Source organism: Carcharodon carcharias, chromosome 7, assembly GCF_017639515.1.
Source record: "Carcharodon carcharias isolate sCarCar2 chromosome 7, sCarCar2.pri, whole genome shotgun sequence".
Classification (NCBI taxonomy): Eukaryota; Metazoa; Chordata; class Chondrichthyes; order Lamniformes; family Lamnidae; genus Carcharodon; species Carcharodon carcharias.
This window is the reverse complement of record NC_054473.1, coordinates 33,726,706-33,745,419: the sequence shown is the minus strand read 5'-3', so window position 1 is coordinate 33,745,419 and position 18,714 is coordinate 33,726,706. Positions and strand designations below refer to the sequence as shown.

Sequence of the window (18,714 nt, the reverse complement as noted above, 5' to 3'; positions counted from 1 at the left end):
TACCCTTTTTAAGGCCTTTACGTTTTTACTCTGGTGTGGTACCCAGAATTGTCCACAATACTCGGGAGACCTCGGGAGTGATTTATAAAAGTTCTAGCTTGATCTCTCTCTGCTTTTGAATTCTATGCATCTCGTGAGCTCTAGTAGTCAATTTTAACTACCTTACAACTTGCTGTGTAACTATATATCCTCATCTCTGCCATCATCTTCATTAATCTAAGATACATCTTTGCTATGACTTTCCATAATGGGGTAGCCAAAACTGCACAGTACTCCAGCTGTGGCCTAACCAATGTCTTCCGTTCATCACCACCTCCTTCCATTCTGTTCCATGCCACTACATCAAGACAAATTAATGCACGAGTTCCAGCCAAATATGAGCAGTCTAGTACAGCTCACCATAAAGCAAAAATGTACGTACAAGTGCTGGATCAGTTTCCAGTGTAAAACAAAGTCACCCAATCCAAATGGGATGCATCCAAGGTTACTGAGGGAAGTAATGGTGGAAATTGCGGACGCTCTTGTCACATGCTTCCAATCCTTTGATTAGGGTGTTGCCAGGGGACTGGAAGATTGAAAATGTTCAAAAGGAAAGAGAAATAAACTAGTAACTACAGGTCTGTCAGCTTGACATCGATAGTGAAGAAGCTGAGACAAGAATCCGGAACAAAATTAATTGGCAATTGGAAAAGTCTGGGCTAATTAATGAAAGTTGGTATGGATTTATTAAAGGCAAATTGTGTTTGACTGATTTGACTGAGTTCTTTGAAGTAACCGGGAGGATTGATGAGTGTGGTGTGTATATGAAAAAGGTGTTTGACAAAATAGTACATAATAGACTTGTTAGTAAAATTAAAGCCCATGGGAGTAAAGAGACGGTGGTTATGTGGATATGAAATCGGCTAAGGGACAGAAAGCAGAGAGGTAGTGGTGAACCGTTGTTTTTCAGACTAGAGGGAAATACACAATGGTGTTATCTGGGGGATTGGTATTAGGATTACTGCTCTTTTTGATATATATTAATGACCTTGACTTGGGTAGTCAAAGTTTACAAATGGCACAAAAGTCAGAAATGTAATGTAAGTCAGAAGTGTGAAGTGATTCATTTTGTGGAAAGAATCAAAACAAATTAAATGATACAATTTTTGAGGTGGTGGAGGAGACCTGGAAGTGTGTGTGTACACATCTTTGAAGGTAGCAGAAAAAGTTAAGAAGACTGTGGGATCACTGCTTTTATTTATAGAGAAAGTATAAAAGTAAGGAAGTTGTGCTAATCCTTTAAAAAGCACTAGTTGAACCACCACTGGAGCACTGTGTTCAATCCTGGAGACCATACTTTAGGATGGATGTTAAGGCCTTGGAAGGGGCAGTATAGACTTACTAGCATGGTGCTGGGGGTGAGGAACACATCAGTAGAATGGGGAAGCTGGGTTGGTTTTCCATAACAACAACTTATATTTGTATGTGGGCCTATAATGAACATCCCAAGGTGCTTTACAGGAGCATTATAAAATAAAGTATGCTACTAACCCACGTAAGGAGATATTAGATCAAATGACCAAAATCTTGGTTAAATAATAGGTTTTAAGAACTGTCTTGAAGGAGGAAAGTAAGTTGGAGAGGCATAAGAAGAGTACTCCAGAATTTGGGGCCATTAAACATGCATCTTACAGCAGAGAAGATTTGATAGAAGGGTTGGTAACCAGAGGACAAGGTGTGGGCAAAGTATTAGAAGCAACATGAGGGAAGAAAATATGTAGCAAAAACAAAAACAATTTTGCTTTTAAAATATGTAGCAAGTTGTGGTCTGGAATGTATTGCCTGAAGCAGTGATTGAAGTAATTTATTAGTAACTTTCAAAAGGGATTTGGATAGATTCTTGAAGGGAAACATTTTTCAGGGTTTATGGGACAGAGCCAGGGAGTGGGGCTAACTGGATGGCTCTTTAAAAGAGCTGGCACAGGCAAGATGGGGCTGAATGGCCATATTCTATGTCTGTGTAGAGCTGGGGATGGTGGTGAATCTTCCTGGGTCCGGTGGCAGTTTTTCATTTGAAGAAGTGTTTACACCCCTAGAACTCATTTTCTTCATCATTGAGAATTTCATCTAATTTTTCCATGAAAATGACAAATTTGCAATGAATTGCATTGTTACGTTTCTGCCCAAGTCTAGCAATTTTTCAGTCTGCCATACCCCTATTTTGATGCTTTTAGCAAATTCTCTCTGCACCCTTAAACTTGTATGTCGAGGGGTATATAGAAAGGTAGCTGAAGAGGCAACTGATTTTTTTCCCCCAGCTGAGTACACCATTGTTGGCGTTTTTAAATTAACTAGCAAATCAGCTGTTGTGTTTCCTACGTTACAACAGTCACAATCACAGGATTCCCAAAGCACTTCACAGTCAGTGAAGTAGTCAATGGTATCCTCCATTCTACAGCTTCTGAAATATTTATTTGCAGTTGAGTTTGCGCAAAAAAGTATGAAATCCAAAAGTAAACCACAAGGATTTACAGGGGCCCTGATCCTTCAAAAATAAATATCACTGGTCTAATAATGTGAAAGCACATTAATATTGTTAAATAATTCCCTTGCCCCTTCTGTTGATGCATTTAAAAAACGTTACTAGAACAATAAAAATATTGTTTTGCAAAATAATATAAATCTTCAGTAATACTATAGCTGCTGAAATTTGGTTGCTGTTGCTACTGCATAGTAGCAGCCAGATATCCCAAGCAGAGGAGACTGGGTCAGCGGCTGCGCCGGCGCTGTGGGCTCTAGGTCACGTGGGGCGCACGGACTCGACAGTGAGGCTGTGATCTGGAGTGTGAGGCGGTGGCGGAGGGAGGTAAGTGTCTGACTGTCCTCAGGCTGTGATCAGACCGGGTGGGGGCACAGTTACCGTTAAAACATAAAGCTTCTCCTTGGAAGAAGGGAGGGATTGTTCGACTTTTTGTGAAGGGGAGACGGTTCATATCTATCTGTACATAAAATATTTCCATGAAGGCCGCCATTTTTTTTATCTCTTAGAGCGGAAAGTTTCTGCTGACTTTTGGCGGCGAGGAGCCCCGCACCACTTCCCGGCGTGGCGTTAAATATCAGCTTGAAATGTGAGGTGGTGCCGGCGGGCTGCTCCGGTAGGAAAACGGCTCCTCTTATCAGCTTCGCATCACCTCCGATTTGACTGGCCGGCCAGGCACGCTGATGGCCCTGTACTCCGGTGGAAACCTAACCTGACGGTGGAAATCTCGCCTGCGTTCGTCTCTGATTGGTGGGTGAACAACCGGTCGCGTCGTTCTGATTGGGCGCTGCCGCCTTGCTGCTTTTTGATTCGTTGTACGGAGCTGTCAATCAATCGGCCCTGACGTGGCTTCCGCCCTTGCGTTTGGTTGAAGCGAAGACCTTGGCCTTGAGCAGTGGTTTGACTGTCCTGAAGCGATAGATGCTTTGATTTCAAAGGAGCGAAATAATTCGGTGATAAAACGCTTGCACACTGAATAGAATTAGGTGGCTGCTTTATAATTATAACCCCCCAAAAGTTGTTAATGCACCATTTGCAAGGTTATTGACCACAGTAATTGAAAGATCCGGCAAATTATTGTCTTAACGGAATGGAAAGGCTTAATTTTCAAATACTTAATCTGAATTGGTCGGGCAAATGGATGAAGGTCATTCTGCAAGTTTAAATTTATTGCTCTGAAATGTTTGCTGCGTCCATTAAGAAGAAATGGGAGCTGGATTAGGTACTGCTCAGACTATGCCAAATGAAGATGGGGGCTTTGTGGATATCTGGATGAGAAAATACAGATTTATAAAATTATTTCCGAAGCTCCCCTTAATGTTAATTGGATTTTCAAATAACTTTCATAAGGGAATATCATAACATTTAGAAGGGCAAAAGCCACATTTTATAATAAAGCATTCTAAATTGGAACCTTTAGAGTGCATGTGGATACTCAATTTTACTGCATGTTTGCAGTAGTGTGAAGTAGTTTATCATGTCACACTGCAAAAGTGTGAAAAAATGTAGAACTCATTTGTTTGGGATTTTGAATCTGGTACAAGACCATTTCAAGGGGGTGCAAATTGGCTACATGGATTTAAAAAGGCATTTGATAAGTGCTACATAACAGGCTTGTGAGTAAAGTGAGAGCCATGGAATAAAAGGGACAGGAGCAGCATGGATGTGAAACTGGCTGAGTGACAGTAAACAGAGAGTAGTAGTGATTGGTTGCTTTTTGGATTGAAGGAATGTAAACAGTGGGGTACACCAGATGTCTTGTTAGGACCTCTGTCTTTCCTGCTCTATATATTAATCACCTAGCTTTGGGTGTGCATGGCACAATTTCAAAGTTGCAAATGATATAAAACTTGGAAGTATTGTGAACTGTGAGAAAGGTGGTGTAGAACTTCAAAAGGATGTAGACAGGCATGTGAAATGGGTGCACAAGTGACAGATGAAATTTACTGCAGAGAAGTGTGAAATGTTTCATTTTGTTAGGTTGAACAAGGCAAGGCAATATGAAATAAAGGGCACAATTCTAAAGGAGATGTAGGAGCAGAAGGACCTGGGAGTATATGTGCATAAATCATTGAAAATGTCAAGGCAGGTTGAGAAAATGGTTAATAAAGCAAACAGGATCCTGGGCTTTATAAGAAAGGACATAGAGTACAAAAGCAAGGATATTTTAATAACTCTATACAAAATACAGGTTAGACCACAACTGGAGTATTTTATCCAGCTCTGGACACAGCACTTCAGGAAGGATGTGAAGACATTATATAGGGTACAGAAAAGATTCCTGATAATGGTCCCAATAATGAAGATCTTAAGTTATGTTAGATTGGAGAAGAAGGGATTTGATAGAGGTGTTCAAAATCTGAGCAGATAGGAAGAAACTGTTCCCATGGGTGGAAAGATTGAGAACTGGAGGGTTTCAATTAAAGGTAACTTGCAAAAGAAGCAGTGGTAACACAAGGAAAACATTTTATGCAGCCAGTGGTTAGGCTGTAGAATGCACTGCCTGAGAGTGTGGTGGAGGCCGATTCATTCATGGCTTTCAAAAGAGAATTGGACAATTATCTGACTAGAAAAAGAACTACAGTGCTATGGGTAGGGGATAGGGGAGTTGCTCTTGCAGAGAACCAGCACAGACACGGCAGGCCGAATGGCCGTCTTCTGTGCTGTAACTATTCTATGATTCTACAGTTGACACAGCATTGGTATAATACCATTGTACAAGCAGGAGTGTAATGTTTTGATGTAAAATGGTGAGAGCACAGCAAACTATGTAGTGTCAGCTGTTGGTAATGCTCTTACTTCCAGGTCTGAAGTTCATTTGTTCAAGATTGTAAAGCACAAAGATCAAGGTTGACACTCCAGTGCTATACTGAGGGTGTGCTGCACTGTCGAAGGTACTGTTTCTCGGAGGAGGCATTAAACCGAGCTCTATCTTACCTCTTGGGTGGACGTAAAAAATCATGGCAGTCTATTGAAGAAGAGCATGGGAATTATCCCCAGTCACCTGGCCAATGTTTATCCTTCAGCCAATATCACAAAATAGATTATTTGGCTTTTTATCACTTTGTTGTGTGCAAATCAGCTGTTTTGTTTCCTACATTGCAACAGTCACAATCTCAGGACTTCCCAAAGCACTTTACAGTCAATGAAGTACTTTTGAAGTGTTGTTAAAGGTGCTATATAAATGCAAGTCTTTTTACAGCTACAGTAATTCAAATGGTAGCAGTTTTATCTATGCTCTCTTTATTTATTCATTCACAGGATATGGATGTTGCTGGCAAGGTCAGCATTATTTGCCCATCACTAACTGTCCTTGAGAATATAGTGGTGAGCTGCCACCTTGAACTTCTGCAGTCCATATGCTGGAAGTACTCCCATCATGCTCTTAGATAGGGAATTCTTGGATTTTGACCTTGCAATGAATGGGGATGGTGATAGATTTGCAAGTTATGATGTATGACTTGGATGACGTTTTAATGCTTTTATGTGGTTCACAAATGAAGATTGGTGATGGATATGTCAAGGAATGTAATTAGCAGCTACTGCTTTTACTGCATTCCAATTAGATTAGCCGAGTATATAAAACAGTAAGACATACAAGAAACTAAAAGTGCAGAGAGGATGAAAAATTATATTCTCCTAAGACAAAGCATTCGTTCAGGTGCTTTAGGATGTTTTTAATTGTGTTAAAGGTGCTGTATAATTGCAAGTTATTGTTGATATGAGCGTGTAACCAACATAGTGCCATGCCTTTGGCAGAGGTCAGTGACCACATCACAGGATGATTTAAAAAAAAGTCAATATAAGAATGAAATGATATTTAAAAAATCACCAGAATCGGTTGTTATTTTTACTGAGTAAATTTAAAGTATTTTTTTTAGTTATTTCTTCCAGTTTTAGTGTACAGAAGTCTGCCTCCTATTTAGAATGCTTGACTTGTCCTATTTTGGTGAGCCGTTATGATAACAAAATACAAATAATTATCATACTTGCAGTAAGGCCCACTATAAGGCCATGTTAAAATGAGCAAAAAGTATGGTTTGCTCACAACCTACGGTTTGGTAGTTCCTCCATATGCATATTTTACCCACAAGACAAGAAATTAGTATCTAGAGGAATAAATTATCTATTTATTTGAACTAAGCATTTTCTCCTTAAATCTTTACGTTTTCATGCTGCAATTTTACACACACTGGCAACTTGCATTTTTTAAAACTAGTTTAATAGGATTGGCACTGCAGGGTAAGATGGTAGTTGCTATTAAGTGTTTAATATTGGATTAGACTCTTTAAGTGTGGTCTGTGAGTGGCAATAAATTTTTTGCATTGTGGAATTATGCCTTTTAAAAAAGAACAATCCAAACTGTTCAAGTAATAACATTTTTTTTAAAAAAACACATTCATTTGTGTAAACACTAAAGAATTTATATCCTTTGGTTAATACCCACGTAAAACATCCACAGTTTAAAGTGAAAAAAGAGCTACTGGGAATGTCGTCTGAATACATTAATAATTTGCACATAAGCTTCTGCCCTTGATTGTGCAGCTTTTGAATTCAGTTGAGTTTCCTTCCAAGCCACACACCAATGTTTCTTCATTGTGGTGCTCAAAATGCTGGAGATCTCTACCTCATAGCACTGTGGGTGTACCTACACCACATAGACGGCAGTGGTTAAAGGCAGCAGCCCACCACCATCTTCGCAAGGGAAATTAGGGATAAATGCTGGCCTTGTTAGTGATGCCCACATCCTATGAACAAATAAAAGAATTAAGGTTCAAATGTGCAAGTGTTTAATTTTGAAATAAACCTCTACATATTTTGGAAAAAATTAAAATAATAAATATATATAATCTTGTAAAAAATGTTTAGTGATGGTCTCTGTATTTTCCCTAAAAGTTGTTTCTTGTTTCTATGCCATTTGTCCAGATGACCAGGAGCCAGGCCTTGGATTAGTAAAATCAATTCCTTACTCATTTTCACTTTTTTAAATAAGCCAATAAAAAAGAATGAAGATAAATTAGCTTCTAAAAGTGAATACAGCTTCTTTAATGAAAAAATATATTGGTGCAGCTAAGTTAGCTCCATATATTTTGACATTTATTGTCTGTTTTAGAACTATTTCTCAGTAAATATCCTAGCATTGACAAGGATATTTGGCTTGGTGGCAATTATGAGTAAGAAACTTTAGAAATTATAAAAAATCAATGAAAACTGCACCCACTCCCCCACCCCCAATCTTGCCACTATCAGCAGTGTTATAAAGCATGTGGATTCCAGAGTATGTGAGATTCTGAAACATTGAAGCTGTGCCAAAAGACCTCAAAGCCTGAATGGCTTTGACACGTCAGAATAACAAGTAAACATCAGTAGTAATGACAAAAATATATTTTTAGTTTTCTCACTGCGATAGTCTCAAAAATGTTCAGCACAGTTGCTTGGTGTAAATTGAAGTAAATGTATAAATTATTTATCATAATCCAGATGATCTGAAGGCAAGCAGAATGGACTTGGATAGGGGGAGCCAGTTCCCTACTTTTACATTTAAAAAAAAAATGAGTCAACAAAAAAACCCACGAAGACAAATCTTCTAAAACTAAATACAGCTTCTTTAATGAGAAATATCCAAAGAGGTGGATTTGGGTACCTGTTCCCTAATTATTTTAATATAAAATAGTCTAATGAAAAGCATTCCAGAAGTAACAAAAGATGTTCTGCTTTATAATTCAATTCACTTTGTTACAAGCAAAACTAAGCAAAACTAAGACAATGGAAAAAATTTGTTGCTGCTTTGCAGTTACAGCTTATATAAGTGTGTACATGTATAAATAAAAATATGCCCAAGTGTGTATTAAATAACTCTTATTTAGGAATGTGTTCTAAATTCATTGGTGCAAGAAAAATGTTAGGTTTCAGAAACTAAATGGATACAATATGCAGTATATTCAGACAGCCATGGGCACATTAACAACTAGAGGCTGTAATAATATAGGATACAGGTACCTCTATATGGATAAATTCTAAACTGCTCCAGAAAGAAAATTTAATGATACCAAATGGATAATTGCCAGTTTTAGCCCTTAGCTTCCCCTAAGGACACATGAACAGCTTATATTTTACTTTCTATGTAAAAGCACAATAACATTCCATTAAAAATAAATAGTTGACCTAACACTAGTGCATATCCACAGGATAATTGTGAATGAATAAGGCCATTCATCACACCTTAATTCATCTACTACAATGATCTTGATGTATCCCCTCCATCCTTCATTGTTATGAGCAGTTTTTAAAACAATACTAGGGTTTTCATCTTCAGTACTCTATTTGGAAATTAGTTCTGTTTTGTTCACGCTCGTGCAATTTAATTTACAATACTATTGGAAATTTATTTTTTTCCTATTCTCTCAACTATCTTATATACTTCTATAGGATTACTTCAGATGCCTTTTTTCTCAGCTGGTGACCACAGTTTTTTTTCTAGTCTTTCTGATAATTCAGCATAGAACAGTCTTCTCTTGTTCTTTGGACTGCCTTCAGGATGTGTCAGCAATCAGAACTAAACGCAGTACTCAAATTTCAGTTTGATCAGAGCACCATAATGCTTAAATGCGATTTTATCTGACTTATATTCTACTTTTGGTTCAAAGTTCTATCAATTCTATTTATTGTAATGAATGCATTTAGGATGTCTTGCCATTGCAGACGCTCAGTAGCATGTTTTAAAGATGTTTTAAGAGAATTAAATGTTCTACATTTTGTTTTGAATTATCTTAAAAGGATGTTTTCATTGAATTTTCAATTTTGGGGTAATAACTGAATATTCCAGCTTTTACATGTATCTTGACTTTTTTTCACCTCGCAGATGGCCCAGTATATGGAAGATTAAAGCTGTAAGAATGATGAACTGCTAGCAGAACATAAATACCATCCTTATCAAATTTGTGAGTATAGTTGATCTGAGAAATTGTCTTCAGCTGTACGATAACTGATAATTTTTAGACGATAATCATGGAATTACTGTTACCAAATTTCTGCACTGTTATAAAAGAAGTTTGCATTCACGTTGTGACAAAGTTTAAATCTGGCTATTGTAATTTTGCTAACGTCAAACCACCAGCAAAAATGACACGTTTGTCAAATGCTTTTCTTAACCACTGGACATATCAAATCACTTTACAGCCAATGAAATACTTTGGAAGGATATTTGCAATCTAGGAAAAGTGGCAGCCAATTTGCTCAGTGAACTACCACACACAGCAGTGTGATAAATGATCAGATAATCTGTTTGTGATGTTGAGCAAGGGATAAATATTGGGCAGGACACCAGGGATAACTGTTTCTCTTTTCAAAATAGTGCTGTGGGATCTTTTACATCCACCTGAGAGGGCATAGAGGGCCTCAGTTTAATGTTTCATCTGAAAAACAGCACCTCCAATAGTGCACCACTCCATCGGTACTGCACTGAATGTCAGCCTAGATTTTTGTACTCAAGTCTTGGAGTGGGATTTGAACCCACAACCTTCTGACTTGGAGGGTAAATTGCTGACATAAGCCACAGCTGACACTGCATTAACATTTTCATTTCTTTTAAATGTTAATGTTTGGCAACTGTTTATGATGTACTGTAATGTTTTCATCGTATTAATTATTGGAATTATATTTGGACCAATTGAGATGATGCATATATTGAATCCTCTTTGTTAAATTGTACCTGGGGAGAATACCAGAAATCATGTTAATGGATTTATAGGCAAATTTTTTGTTTTGCAGTGGAACCTATATTATCCACTATAGCCAAACATCCTTTCTGGTGGTTAATGGAAATTGAGTAGAGACAAATTTTGATTTTACATGTCAGGTCTGGGAATGAAGATGAGCAGAATAAAATTAACAAATTAAATTGCTATCTTTCTTAGGCTATGAATCTGACTTGTGCCAAAATGGTTCTGACAGATAATCAGGTGACTAATTGAGGCTAAAAGAGTTTCATAAGGCTTCTTCCTATTATTTAGATAACTAACACATTATATCAACAAACCTGGAGACTATCTGTTCAGCTGCCTCTGCTGCTTCTATCTCCTACAACGTTCCCTCTGACCTCAGCTTAACCATGAAATCTACCTTTTGCTCCTATTCCAACCAAAATGCCGACCAATTAACCTCCCTTTCTTGGCCCCGTATTAGCTGATGTTATTAATAGTTCTCTCTCTTCAGGTATTATTCCCTCAACCTTCAAATCTGCTGTCATCGCCCCACCTCAAAAAACCTCTCCTTGACTCCTCTGTCCTTGCATGCTGCCGCCCCATCTCCAACTTCTCTTTTCTCTTGATCTTTGCAAGCCTTGTTACTTGTCAAATTCATGCCCATCTTTCCTTCAATTTTATGTTTGAATCTCCCCAATCAGGTTTCTAGCTCAGCTACAGTACTGAAACGGCACTTGTCATAGTCACAAATGACTCTTTGTGGCTCTGACCATAACTTGTCCCTCTCATTCTTCTCAACCTGTCTGCATCCTTCAACACAGTAGGCCACACTCTCCTCCTTCAGTGTCTGTCCTCCATCATCCAGATGGGTAGTACTTCAATTCTTACCTGTTGAATTATAGCCAGAGAATCATCAGCAATGCCTCTCCTCTTACTCTGGGACTGTTAACCCCCACCAATGATCTATCCTTGGCCTCCTTCTATTTTTCTTCCAAAAGCTGTCCTTCATTATTATCATACAGAAACATATTAGGTTGCACATGTCTGCCACAATACTTAACTGTATCTCACCACCGCCTCTGTGGGGATGCCCCCTAGTCTTTGATTGTCACACTACTTACCCGACATTCAATATTAGATGAGCAAAAATGCCCTCCACCTAAGTATTGGAAAGACTGAAGTCCTTGTATTTTGTCCCCACTACCAACTTCATTCCCTGACCACCATTTCCATCCCTGGCAACTGTCTTAAGCTGAGTAATACCTTTCGCAACCATAGTGTGTTGTGTTTGGGCCATCTAAACACACAATCACAAAGAGTGCCTTCTACCTGGGTAACTGCTCAACTTTGACCCTGCTCCACTTTATCTATTGTTGAAACCCTCATCTATGTCTTTGTTGCTGATAGACTTGACCATTCCAATGCACTCCTAGTCAGCCTCCCATCTTCCTTTATAAATGTCCTCATTTCAAAACTCTGCTGCATCTTAAATCACTTCAAGAGCTCGTTCATCCATTATACCTCTGCTTGCTGACCTTCACTAGCATCAGGTCTGACAGCGCTTCAACTTTAAAATCCTGATTCTTTTTTTCAAGTCCCTCAACAGCCTCTTCCCCTCGCTATTTCTGTTGTCTTCCTCCAACCCTACATGCTTTTGAGATCTCCGCTCTCTTCCTATTCTGGCCTCCAGTACATCCACAATTTTGGCTGCTCCAAATTTAACAGCTGTGCTTTCAGTTCTCTTGGCCCCAAACTCTGGAATTCTCTTCCTAAACCTCTCGTCTCTCTACCCCTTTTTAGTGCCTTGGGACGTTTTATTATCCTAATTACACGTATAGATGAAAGTTGTTTCACTGCAAATAGTTCTATGTAGAAAAGGTGTTGCCTTTGATCCAAGACAATGTCCTTGTATGAAGACCTGGTTAAAGACAAAATAATTCCCAATTGTCAGCATGCAGAAAGGAAAATAAGCATTAATTTTGTTTTTCTCTCTTCACAGATGTTGCCTGATCTGCTGAGTATTTCCAACATTTTCTATTTTTATTAATACAAAATAACTGTTGCTACATCACCTGAGTGAATACTTGCTGTGGTCACCTATACTTCCACACTTTAATCTTATCAAATTCATCCTCATGCAACAAATATAAAAGATTTGTCACCTTCTGAAAATGGAAAGGCGTGCATATGACGTATCCAGAAGAAACTGAATCCTGATTCTTAACAGGATGTTGTAAATCATGATGCCTGATGGCTTTACAATTGTGTGAGGTAGGTTTGACAAACCAGCTGATCTTTCCATGTCCAATATTTTCTTACGTTCGGATGATGGGAAGAAATATTACCTGCAGTGGAAGAGCTATATATCCATCCTGCTACTAGCTAATACTGTAATCATGACATCAGCATCGTAATGAGTGGAAATGTGTTATATCATTATTCTTTGACTCCCTAACCTTTCTTGCTTTGACATGTTCTGTTAACTCTGTTGAACCCTGCTTCCATTGTTAGTTTCTCGTATTATACCACAGTACTGTATAATTCTAATCACATCAGCTGTTGTATTGGGTTTGTTTTATTGTACCTGGCTGTGAAGACTATGGTTATTGTGGAATTACCAAATCGTCCATCAGAATTGGACATTTTAAACATAAACTTACATTTCTAAAATCCTAGAAACTAAATTTTTTATTTAAGTCCAAATTTGGAGCTAAAAACAACTTAAGTGCCCTATCTTTACAGGTTTTTGGCTTCTCTCTCTGGCTCTGCCTCAAACATTGTTGTTTTTTTTCCATTCTTTTCTCTAATCTTCCCTCGCCTTGGCTGCAGGGGGCAATACATTGTTTATAGACATAAGTATAAAACTAGTGGACTGCATTATATTCCTGTCAATTCTTTTGTTAAAGATAGCAAATGGAGGAGAATATCAGCAGTAAAAATTCCTATTCATGAACAGATTGGGCAATATTGGTACGGTGTAAGAGTTTGCATTAACTTTTCTTGCATGCAATTTTCATCACAGATTTGGTTATTAACTCAAATTGTCTAATCGATAGGCTCTTGTCAGCTACCAGAAGAAGTGTTCGTACCTGTAGTAGCCATTTAAAGGGTTGTATTTATGTGTGCAAGCCAAGGGAAGCGATTGACATATTCTTGCAAAATGGTTCATTTACATCTATGCCCATTCAGGTTTGCAGATCTGAATGAAGGGTCCTAAAAAGACTGGAGGTAGCGTGAATGATGTCATCAACATTTAAATGAGGAGTAAGATTATAGGCCTTAAGAAAGCCACCCAGATAAGGTTATGTAATGGTTTCTTATACCAGTAGCTACCACAAAATGCTCCTTAACCACTGTTACTCTTTTGCTGCTGACACATTAAATTATTCATGCAGCTTTACTGTCCTTTACTTACCTTGCATGATCATCCTGTGCTTTTGCACAAATATAAGCTGCAGCGTACAATTGAAATGTTGTCACCTGAAAGTCTTGGGCCTTCATCCAGCAAAATGTTCCTCATACAACCTAACTGCATGATGCTTATTCATTTCTTACAGGATCAGTGCTTATATCACTGAGGTAAATTTTATGGTATGGAGCTGTGCTACTGGTGAACACAGTAGTGCAGAGAGGTCTACAACCAAGTGATTTCCGTTTTCTGCTGTGAGCATTTTGCTGCTGACAAACTGAGCCAGGAGCAAAACTTAACAAAATTGTTGAAAGCAAAATAATGCAGTTGCTGGAAACAGAGTTAACCTTTTGAGTCCGTATGACTGTTCAGAAGAAGGGTCTGAAGAAGAGGCATACGGGCTCGAAACACCAACTGTTTCTCCACAGATGCTGCCAGACCTGCTGAGTTTTTCCAGCCTTTTTTGTTTTTATTAACAAAATTGTTGCCTTCCAACTGGAACATTTCCAGATTACCTTTGGATACAAAAGAAGGATGCTGATGGTTGTAGTGAGCAAGCAGGAGAGTGGGATTAAATTAGATTGCCTATGGGGAAAACATTGTTATGGATTTGAAAGCCATTGACCTGTTTCTATACTTCAGCACTTCACATGATCATTGCAGATGCCAGGAATATTTAATGCGGAGCTCATCGTTTCTTGAACTGGCTGTTTGTTAAAAAAAATGTTCAAATAGATTATATTTATCATTATGTAAATTTTAAATAATTTTTTTTATTTTTAATAAATGCAGAGTAAATTGTTTTGTAATATTATCCATTTGATAATGTGAGTAGACTAATATTTTTCTCTGCGGGGACTGCCCAGAATCTTAAAGATTCTCAATATGGATGGTCAGTATTTAATTCACATTCTGTGGTGGAAAGCTTCTAGAACATTTTATGTTTGTGACTTAGTTACATATAGAAAATTTAAAATCCACATTCAATAAGGTTGTTAGCTAACGTTTGAAAAATGAAGCCCTGCATTTTAGTGCTTGATTGCTGTACATCAGTTGATAAGTGCTAATATAGTGCATTCAGGCTAGCAAATTACATAGAAAATACAACCTTTTGAAAAAATAATTCCACACTTCAGAGCCTGTTGAGTATGGAATTATTTCTTAAGTCTGAATTAGACACAGATGAGAGAGGGAGCCAATTTCTTTACCTTCAGGATTAAGAGATACACAAATCAGTGTATTGAGAGGGTGAGAATACTGAGTTAAGTCATGGAGTATGTTTTAATTTGTATGAGGTTAGGTTTGCCAGTAGAAATGAAAAATGCTTAGCTCAGATTTCCATTAATGTTCTTTATATATTTATGCAATTTGTGCACAGCAGTTTCTGAAACTGAAGTAAAGTATCAAATATTACAGCATTTTCTTGCTATTGTGATTTTGAGAACACAACTTGCAGTTCATAGTTTGGTAAGCAAAGTGTCATCAACCTTCGAGATTTGATGTTTCCATATTAATTTGTAATATACAAGGAAATATCACTTTTAAATCCTTTGGCATTGTTGCAAAGGATTTTGAATTAAGCTCCTCCCACCTTGCACGGTTTGTAAATTTGAGTTCATCCAAAACTGCTGCCCATTATCCTAACATGCATCAAGTCCCGTACACCCATCACCCTAGTGCTGGCTGACTTCCACTGGCTCCCAGTCGAGAAATGCCCCAATTTTAAAATTCTTATCCTGGTTTCAAATCCCTTCATTGATTTATCTTTCCCCATATCTATAGCCTCCTCCAGTTCCACAACCCTGACATGCTTACACTTATGCAATTTTGGCCCCTTGCGCATACTCCATTGTTTTTGCTTCATCATTAGTGGCAATGCTTTCAGTTACGTAGGCCCTAAGCTCTGGAATTTCCTCCCCAAATGTCTCTGCCTCACAGACTCTCCTTTAAGATGCTTTTTAAAACATATCTCTTTAACCAAGATTGTGGTCACCTGTCCAAAGGTCTCCTTTTTGGCTCAGTGTCTAGGGATGTTTCACTATGTTAAAGGTCTTATATAAATGCAAGCTTTTGTATATGGTTTAATTTGGGTATGTTTGCAAGTTAATGTGTTTTGAACAGAGACAAGTTTGCAGGTTTGTTTTGATTAAAATACATAATAATTTCCATTGAAAACTTGAAATTTGATTGATCGAAATTAACCATAACATTTGTCTTCTGTATTTCAGAAGATGGTCTTGAATGCTTCAGTTTTGACAATGTTGATGTAAGTGGACATTAGATATCCCTTTTATGTTAAAATCATTTTTTTTTGTTGAGGTAGCCAGTGTATTTAAAAGTGAAGGTATTGTTTGCCTGTATGTTTTCAGTAATCTGTCTAATAGAACAAAATAATAAATTAGAAACAATAAGCTGGATATCAGTGTTGTCCCTCCCAGTTTTTAAGTCGTTAGGAGAAGTGGCAAGATAAAATCTTAGATTTGAGCATAGATTTACGCAGTGACAATGTTAGTATGTGAGCATGCAGTTATCTTCTCTGTTAGACTGACTTCTTTTGCATGTCCTTTTTCTGCCTGCATCCTTTGTAGCTATCCAAAGATTTGGCATTTTGGCTTCAATTCAGAATTCTCTGAAATGCAAAGATACTATAGGTAACCAACATGACGACTTAAAATAGAAAAACACTAATTTGTCCTTCCCGTTTCCTAGCTATAAAAGGGGATCCATGACTGGATTTAGGCCAAAGGATAGGGTGGCATGATTTGCTGATTTAAAAAAAATAGTGCCTTGTTGCTAACTGCCTGCCCAATTCATAATGCCACTGGTCTTCTTGTTCCATGACCAAACCACAGTATGACTTTTATAGCTAATATCACGCTATTGGACAGGAACTCACACTGTTCAAGACAACAATGAGCTTCATAAGTAAGATTCTACATTTTTTAGCTTTTGTGTCATAGGCCCAAGATTGATTTATGCACAAAGCAACAAATAATGACTTTTTAAATATAAAATCATTGAATTAAATATTTTTTGTAAGTCAGAAAGTTATTATAGCTGGTCCATACCCTGTATGTTGATATGTGAAAAAATAAATTCAGCTTTATATTTGTCTCATTTGAAAGTGAGACTGATATTAAGAATGTGTAATTTCAGTGACCACAACTTGTTAAGTAATTATATTAAACTGATAATTTAACATGTCTTCTTGCTAACACAATCATTGTCATGGTGTGGCTAGCAGCACTGTTTGCTCTTAATAATCTTCGTTCATAACTTGGGCATAAATTATCAATTTCTTTGTAGTACTAAAAATGGAAGAATATTACTTATAACATCAGCGTATATTGTGCAAACTCTTAAAATCAAAATTGCTATCCTATCATGTCTTGGTCTAACTGTAGTTGCAGTGAGTACACTGTTACAAACAAAACCAGTGCGGATTATTTTGGAAGTACTGCATGGTTTATCCTGCAACTGACGTAGCTGGAGTCAGTGAAGTGGCATGCATCAGCATACTTTCTGAAGCAAGCAATGCCTTGGTTACCTTGGATTTGTTTCCCTGTGCGACTGATCTTTATCACTAAGGCAGTATAAAGGCAAGTGAAATAATTTGCTACACAAAAATGGAATGTAATGGCATATCCATTTGATTTTCTTTTCTCATCTCGAGTTCCTGTAAAATGCTAATCCGAGGAAGACCCTGTGCCAGTTCCTTGCAACGGTTCACATCTTGTGTCGCTGCCAGCATATTCCTAATATGTATCCGTTTGGATGCCGCTTGTGCCAAGTACTTGCTCCCATCTGTGCTCAATGCTAAAACAAATTCTTTGGAGTAGGTTACAAACAGAGGGGTGCAAGGGTGCATATGAGAGCAAGTCTGGGATTTATGCCAAGCTGTGACCAAACATTAAATAGACGATTAAATAAAATTCATTGTTCGTATGTCAGCATGAAAGAATATATCAGTATAATAAGGCGTAGAAGGTCTGTTGATGTATTTGTGTGTGTTTTGTTTGTAATTTTGGAATTGTGTGAGCATCCACATTGGATTGTAGAATGACATCCGCCCTTTTGAATATTAATGTAAATGAATACGAGGCTAGTTTTGTAAGGGCGTTAGCATGCATCAGAAGTGCTGCTTGTCTGTTCATCAAAGCTTGTTTTTTAAAGAATTTTGTTTTGTCTGAAAAGCTCAGATAAATCATCTTTGTTTAGATTTTTCAGTAGTTGTCAAACGTATCTAAGGTAGTCAAATTAAAATAGAAGACGTCTTTTTTTTTCACATTTTTAACATCTTTTTTCTCCCATTTTTACAGTCAGTGTTTCACAAAAGAAGCTTACAGCTTCACTTTTTTTTGTTCTACAGAGTGAATGATACCAAGGAGAGGATTCCCTGTCCCTATTTGGCTTGCGTTTGAAGTGCGGCAAGTATCTACATTTTGGCAATAAAAATAGCATTCAGCGTCATGTTACGATTTTTCCTTTTCTAATGAGTCGCTATGATTCTGTTTTTGAGCCAAGGATGTAAATAATATGTGTTTTTACTAATATTTTTGTTTTTAGCTGTTAATTTTGTGTTGGTATCAATGCTTTGAATTTTTGAGGGGCACCTTAACAAAGCCAGTGACACACGAGCAAGGACTATGACAAAAAGAAAATACCTGCAGTAAACTATTTGTTGAACTGAAAAAAATGTTTTTTTTTGAAAAAGTGTCAAAGTGAGAAATTAAAGTAACAAAAGGTAATTTGCTATATATGGATGGATGTAAAAAAAGATGGCGAGTGAATGTTTCCGATCTGCAGGGACAATACTGCAATGCAGATGTGCATTTCAAAATACTCGTAGGCTAAACCTTGTGCTCAGATTATCAGAAATGCTACAGTTTAAGCTGTTTTAAAATATAGAAATAAAACTATTATGAATCTATAACAACTAGCATAAACACAGGAAACTTGAAAGCTGCACACACAAAACAAACATGGCTGTTCATGAAGATGAATGATCTGGTGCGGTGTTAGGCTGAGAGATTTTTATTCTAAACTGTTCCTTTAGTGAGGAGGAACCTGTTTGCTGTGCAGAA

At 37.5% G+C, this 18,714-nt stretch overlaps 1 long non-coding RNA gene across 1 annotated transcript; it reads left to right on the top strand.

The window, feature by feature from the left end:
* The first annotated feature begins 2,797 nt into the window (after window positions 1-2,797).
* LOC121279597 lies at window positions 2,798-18,058 on the top strand. The gene is made up of 6 exons (XR_005943444.1): window positions 2,798-2,845; window positions 3,028-3,268; window positions 9,381-9,459; window positions 12,221-12,492; window positions 15,859-15,896; window positions 18,000-18,058. It is a non-coding gene; the product is annotated as an uncharacterized LOC121279597 (long non-coding RNA).
* Window positions 18,059-18,714: the final 656 nt, after the last annotated feature.